This window comes from Salmo salar, chromosome 10, assembly GCF_965601325.2.
Source record: "Salmo salar chromosome 10, fSalSal1, whole genome shotgun sequence".
Taxonomy (NCBI): Eukaryota; Metazoa; Chordata; class Actinopteri; order Salmoniformes; family Salmonidae; genus Salmo; species Salmo salar.
In genome coordinates, this window is record NC_138300.1 from 124,189,725 (window position 1) to 124,196,801 (window position 7,077).

Here is a 7,077-nt window from a genome sequence, read left to right on the forward strand (position 1 = left end):
TCCCCCAGGGCTCTGTTCTTGGCCCACTCCTATTCTCGCTATACACCAAGTCACTTGGCTCTGTCATATCCTCACATGGTCTCTCATATCATTGCTATGCAGACGACACACAATTAATCTTCTCCTTTCCCCCTTCTGACAACCAGGTGGCGAATCGCATCTCTGCATGTCTGGCAGACATATCAGTGTGGATGACGGATCACCACCTCAAGCTGAACCTCGGCAAGACGGAGCTGCTCTTCCTCCCGGGGAAGGACTGCCCGTTCCATGATCTCGCCATCACGGTTGACAACTCCCTTGTGTCCTCCTCCCAGAGTGCTAAGAGCCTTGGCGTGACCCTGGACAACACCCTGTCGTTCTCCACCAACATCAAGGCGGTGACCCGATCCTGTAGGTTCATGCTCTACAACATTCGCAGAGTACGACCCTGCCTCACACAGGAAGCGGCGCAGGTCCTAATCCAGGCACTTGTCATCTCCCGTCTGGATTACTGCAACTCGCTGTTGGCTGGGCTCCCTGCCTGTGCCATTAAACCCCTACAACTCATCCAGAACGCCGCAGCCCGTCTGGTGTTCAACCTTCCCAAGTTCTCTCACGTCACCCCGCTCCTCCGCTCTCTCCACTGGCTTCCAGTCGAAGCTCGCATCCGCTACAAGACCATGGTGCTTGCCTACGGAGCTGTGAGGGGAACGGCACCTCCGTACCTTCAGGCTCTGATCAGGCCCTACACCCAAACAAGGGCACTCCGTTCATCCACCTCTGGCCTGCTCGCCTCCCTACCTCTGAGGAAGCACAGTTCCCGCTCAGCCCAGTCAAAACTGTTCGCTGCTCTGGCACCCCAATGGTGGAACAAGCTCCCTCACGACGCCAGGACAGCGGAGTCAATCACCACCTTCCGGAGACACCTGAAACCCCACCTCTTCAAGGAATACCTGGGATAGGATAAAGTAATCCTTCTAACCCCCCCTTAAAAGATTTAGATGCACTATTGTAAAGTGGTTGTTCCACTGGATATTATAGGTGAATGCACCAATTTGTAAGTCGCTCTGGATAAGAGCGTCTGCTAAATGACTAAAATGTAAATGTAAATGTAATCATTCAAACAGTTTTAGAAACTTCAGAGTGTTTTCTATCAAAATCTACCAATAATATGCATATCCTACCTTCTGAGCCTGAGTAGCAGGCAGTTTAATTTGGGCACGCCTTTCATTGGTACGTCAAAATACTGCCCCCTACCCTAGAGAAGTTAAGAATTAACATATCAGACTAGAAAGACTACCAGCTGCAGCAAGGTCTGCATTAGTCACGACCCTGAAAATCAACACGAGGTTGAAGAAGACATGGCATCCTCTGACAGTCAATGTTACGTTTGAGTAGCTGTATCTAATAAGGTGAATTTCAGCAGGACCATCCGGTTGTTCTCGTCTAATCTTTGTGTCCTACACTGCTCTCATCACCACTCTGGGGATCATCGACACGACTGATTAGCCATCCTCAGGAGACCACTCTTCCAGAATGATTGCAAGTAAACAGACAACTAAGAAGAAGGACATTGTGACCTCTTGTGGACAATCAGAGACTTACACCCGAGAACAAACAAGAAGGCCATCCAAAGAACAAAGCCTCTGTCGAACCCTTCTCACCAAGCTGAACCCAGCCCACCAAGGCCTAGGCCAACAGAGATACCCAGCGAAGACATTTAACACGTAAATACATGCATTACATCTTACCCAAAACGGCGGCAGTTCGGGGCAAGGTATTAGGATTACTGTAAGCGTAGTTCCCAAATGTATCCAAGTGTTGCTTCTCTTTCTCTCTCTCTCTTTACCTCTCCATCTTTTGTAACAAGAGTCATATTGAGTTAGTCCGCTAGGGACCTGTTGTCATCGTATTAAGTTTCTAATCAATAACCTATACCGTGTGTGTATGTATATCATGTGTTACCATTTAGTTTGTTAGGAAATAAATAATCAAATCGATTTGTGTGGTACGGAATGATCAGTAAGACTCGGGTTTGTGCAGATTCAAGAAATCTGCGATGTTCAGAATGAGGCTGATATGAGGTAATGATTAATAAGTGACTTATCGATGTATATATTCTTGAGTTTAATTTGGGACATGGTAACTCGTTAAACAACTTCTCCTGTGGTGCCCCAAATTCCAAATGAGTTAATTGTTACATGATTCATTTAATCTAGTAACAATTAAACCAACACGGGGACTTCAGTCGACAGTTGTACGGTGTTTCCTCCAACACACTGGTGCAGCTGGCTTCCAGGTTAACCTGTTAGGGCTAGGGGGCAGCATTTGCACGTCTGGATAAAAAAAATGTACCCGATTTAATCTGGTTACTAATCCTACCCAGTAACTAGAATATGCATATACTTATTATATATGGATAGAAAACACTCTAAAGTTTCTAAAACTGTTTGAATGGTGTCTGTGAGTATAACAGAACTCATTTGGCAGGCAAAACCATAGTAAAACGCTGTTTTTGGATATAAATATGAACTTGATAGAACTAAAAATGCATGCATTGTCTAACATAATGTCCTAGGAGTGTCATCTGATGGAGATTGTAAAAGGTTAGTGCATCATTTTAGCTGGTTTTATGGTTTTGGTGACCCTGTCTTTGAATCGACAAAACATTACACACAACTCTTGTAAATGTACTGTCCTAACATACTCTAAATTTATGCTTTCGCCGTAAAACCTTTTTGAAATCGTAAAACGTGGTTAGATTAAGGAGATGTTTATCTTTCAAAGGGTGTAAAATAGTTGTATGTTTGAAAAATTTGAATTTTGACATTTATTTGGATTCAAATTTGCCGCTCTTGAAATGCACCTGCTGTTGATGGAGTGCACCACGGGTGGCACGCTAGCGTCCCACCTAGCCCATAGAGGTTAAACGAGCAGTGTGTCAAGAAAGAGTGCAGCTTGGTAGGGTTGTGTTTTGCAGGATGCATGGCTCTCGACCTTCGGCTCTCCCAAGTCCGTACGGGAGTTACAGCGATGGGACAAGACTGTAACTACTAAGTGGATATCAGGAAATGGGGGAGAAAAATAGGTACACACATGAAAAAATATATATAAAAAAATATATATAATAAATATATATAATAAAGAAATGCTAAATTATGGAATTCAAATACAATTTCTGTTGGCACTGAAACTGCTCCATACTCCTACCTTAATCTCCTTTGATCCTGTATCTCTCTGGTCCTGGACCATTCTCACTGTCCTCTCCACCTTGATCCTGGTCCTGGACCATTCTCACTGTCTTCTCTACCTTGATCTTGTATCTTCCTAGTCCTGGACCATTCTCACTGTCTTCTGTACCTTGATCCTGGTCCTGGACCATTTTCACTGTCTTCTGTGAGAGCAACATTGCAAGATTATGTTATAATTCTGTAATTACATCAAATGGTTGTTTTATTCAACAGAATAGAGGGTTCTCACAACTCTATTGTGTCTGCGTGAACTGAAAGTGGGCCTCTGGGAGATTTAACACTGACAGGAGATTTACGATGTCTTTGGGTGATAGCATGAGTAGCATGGTGATAGCATCCATAGCATGAGTTAATGTTTCTGTACTGGGGTACCAGGGGGAGATGGCTCCAGTATGGAGATGGGGGGCCAGACCCTGGTCTCTACACAATGAGGAAAGTATTTACAGCAGATACTGTTTGCTGTGAATTATTAGTAACCTTGTGACCCATTCCACACATCTGTTGTTTGTCATGAACATCCAGGAGGATGGACTTTGCTATAAAATGTTGTGGCTCAAATCCGCTCATTGAGTTCTCAGTGATCACCTCCAGGGGTGATATAAAATGCTGTGGCTCAAACCAGCTGGTTGAGTTCTCAGTGATCACCTCCAGGGTGATTACTGACCAGCTCCATTACTGCAGTAATAAATAATAGTTTGATTGTTTTGAAGAAATCTAAAAGTCTCTTCTTTTGATTACAATAATTCCACAACATTTCTCTACCTTGATCTTGTATCTCCCTGGTCCTGGACCATTCTCACTGTCTTCTCAACCTTTCCTGTCTCTCCCTGGTCCTGGACCACCCTCACTGCCTCCACTCTCAGTTGATGCACCTTCACTGTCTGCTTCATTGCCTCACACCCACCATACACCACACTGTGAACACCCAGACAACTCGACAACACGTTATACTACCCTGCTTGTTCAGGCACGCTTCTCAACACCTTACACCTCCCTATTTTCTTGGCTTCATCCCTTTGCACCATGTCCTTATAGAACACCAACAAGCTCCCACCTCCCTGCTCCATGTCCTTACAGAACACCAACAAGCTCCCATCTCTTAACACTTTAGCATCAACCACTTCCCAATCAATTTATTTTAGCATACTAATGAGCTGAGTTCAACTGTCATAGCCCATCACAACCCAGAATATAAGATTGTTTTATTCCATTGTTTGTAAACAACATAACCGTCAACAAAAACTGTATACCCTCAAAACATGATTAAAACTACAATTTTGATATCATGGACGGTCAGTCCTTGCATCCATGGCCCTGTCTATGAATTTTAGAGTGGTTACATTTCTCCAGCCCCATCCTTCAGCTTTTTGCCAAAACAATGGCAGGTTGGCCAGTTTGTTATTGTTTGAATTGCAGATTGCCCCTTTTAATAGTAACAGTTATGTAATTAATGTGTTCATTATTAAATACTGTGTACTTTTTACCTAGTCACACTGATGCACATAATATTCTGAAATAAAACAAGAAAGATAATGACTTCATGCTTCTTCATCAGTTTAATACGTTTGCATAATGTCTATGATAGTGTAGAGAGAAAGGACATACAGTTCATGAAAGTAGCCTATATGATAATTAGACAGCCCCTATTGGTTTCCCCTTTAGATAAAAGTATTTAATATTCCATGCAGTTAATGTAAATAAGAACATTTCAAAAGACTTAATTCTTCAAGGCCTAATCTACGTGGTTCTTCTTGTCACACTCAGAGTCATGGCAGCCGCACTTATCAATGTAAATGTAGTTCTGCATGATCTTCTTCCCGTCAGGGCAGAGCATCTCCACCTTCCTCTCACTGGTAGACATCTCCTGACAGCAGGAGCAGGAGTGCATCAAGGTGTTTTTCTCTGCAGAGTACCTAGCAAACAGGACACAACAAACATCCCTGTTAGAAACAGTACCACATTTATTCTGCCATAGGTCAACTCCCATTGATTTCTCACCCTTCAATCCAATTCCCCAAGTACAAATTTCTGCAAGACCTCTGTGTGCTTTTTTGGCGTGTGTGTGTGTGTGTGTGTGTGTTCTTATTTAGAGTTTGTACTCACATAGAAGACGTTCCACAGGATCCCCCGCAGGCTGAGATTTCCACCGTCACAGTAGACCTGCAGTTATTCACCTCGAGGTAGGTAGTGGTGTTCTTCACATCACAGTGACTACGTAAAGTGCCTGTTTAGGTAGACAGAGTTAAGGAGGACATTTTAAAGTGGTGAGTTTCCCCCTTACTATGTAAAGTGCACAGACTTTGAGCAACTTGAAAAAGTACACTGCTCAAAAAAATAAAGGGAACACTTAAACAACACAATGTAACTCCAAGTCAATCACACTTCTGTGAAATCAAACTGTCCACTTAGGAAGCAACACTGATTGACAATATATTTCACATGCTGTTGTGCAAATGGAATAGACAACAGGTGGAAACTATAGGCAATTAGCAAGACACCCCCAATAAAGGAGTGGTTCTGCAGGTGGTGACCACAGACCACTTCTCAGTTCCTATGCTTCCTGGCTGATGTTTTGGTCACTTTTGAATGCTGGCGGTGCTTTCACTCTAGTGGTAGCATGAGACGGAGTCTACAACCCACACAAGTGGCTCAGGTAGTGCAGCTCATCCAGGATGGCACATCAATGGGAGCTGTGGCAAGAAGGTTTGCTGTGCCTGTCAGCGTAGTGTCCAGAACATGGAGGCGCTACCAGGAGACAGGCCAGTACATCAGGAGACGTGGAGGAGGCCGTAGGAGGGCAACAACCCAGCAGCAGGACCGCTACCTCCGCCTTTGTGCAAGGAAGAGCAGGAGGAGCACTGCCAGAACCCTGCAAAATGACCTCCAGCAGGCCACAAATGTGCATGTGTCTGCTCAAACGGTCAGAAACAGACTCCATGAGGGTGGTATGAGGGCCTGACGTCCACAGGTGGGGGTTGTGCTTACAGCCCAACACCGTGCAGGACGTTTGGCATTTGCCAGAGAACACCAAGATTGGCAAATTCGCCACTGGCGCCCTGTGCTCTTCACAGATGAAAGCAGGTTCACACTGAGCACGTGACAGACGTGACAGAGTCTGGAGACGCCGTGGAGAATGTTCTGCTGCCTGCAACATCCTCCAGCATGGCCGGTTTGGCGGTGGGTCAGTCATGGTGTGGGGTGGCATTTCTTTGGGGGGGCCGCACAACCGTCCATGTGCTCGCCAGAGGTAGCCTGACTGCCATTAGGTACCAAGATGAGATCCTCAGACCCCTTGTGAGACCATATGCTGGTGCGGTTGGCCCTGGGTTCCTCCTAATGCAAGACAATGCAAGACCTCATGTGGCTGGAGTGTGTCAGCAGTTCCTGCAAGAGGAAGGCATTGATGCTATGGACTGGCCTGCCTGTTCCCCAGACCTGAATCCAATTGAGCACACTGGAACATCATGTCTCGCTCCATCCACCAACGCCACGTTGCGCCACAGACTGTCTAGGAGTTGGCGAATGCTTTAGTCCAGGTCTGGGAGGAGATCCCTCAGGAGACAAACCGCCACCTCATCAGGAGCATGCCCAGGCGTTGTAGGGAGGTCATACAGGCACGTGGAGGCCACACACACTACTGAGCCTCTTTTTGACTTGTTTTAAGAACATTACATCAAAGTTGGATCAGCCTGTAGTGTGGTTTTCCACTTTAATTTTGACTGTGACTCCAAATCCAGACCTCCATGGGTTGATAAATTGGATTTCCATTGATTATTTTTGTGATTTTGTTGTCACCACATTCAACTATGTAAAGAAAAAAGTATTTAATAAGATTATATATTTTATT

The 7,077-nt window shown here is 44.9% G+C and overlaps 1 long non-coding RNA gene across 1 annotated transcript; it reads right to left on the minus strand.

Moving 5' to 3' along the window:
* Window positions 1–4,767: 4,767 nt before the first annotated feature.
* On the minus strand, window positions 4,768–5,455 carry LOC145858672 (uncharacterized). The gene is made up of 2 exons (XR_014379157.1): window positions 5,334–5,455; window positions 4,768–5,143 (listed from the first exon to the last, which is right to left on the minus strand). It is a non-coding gene; the product is annotated as an uncharacterized LOC145858672 (long non-coding RNA).
* Window positions 5,456–7,077: the final 1,622 nt, after the last annotated feature.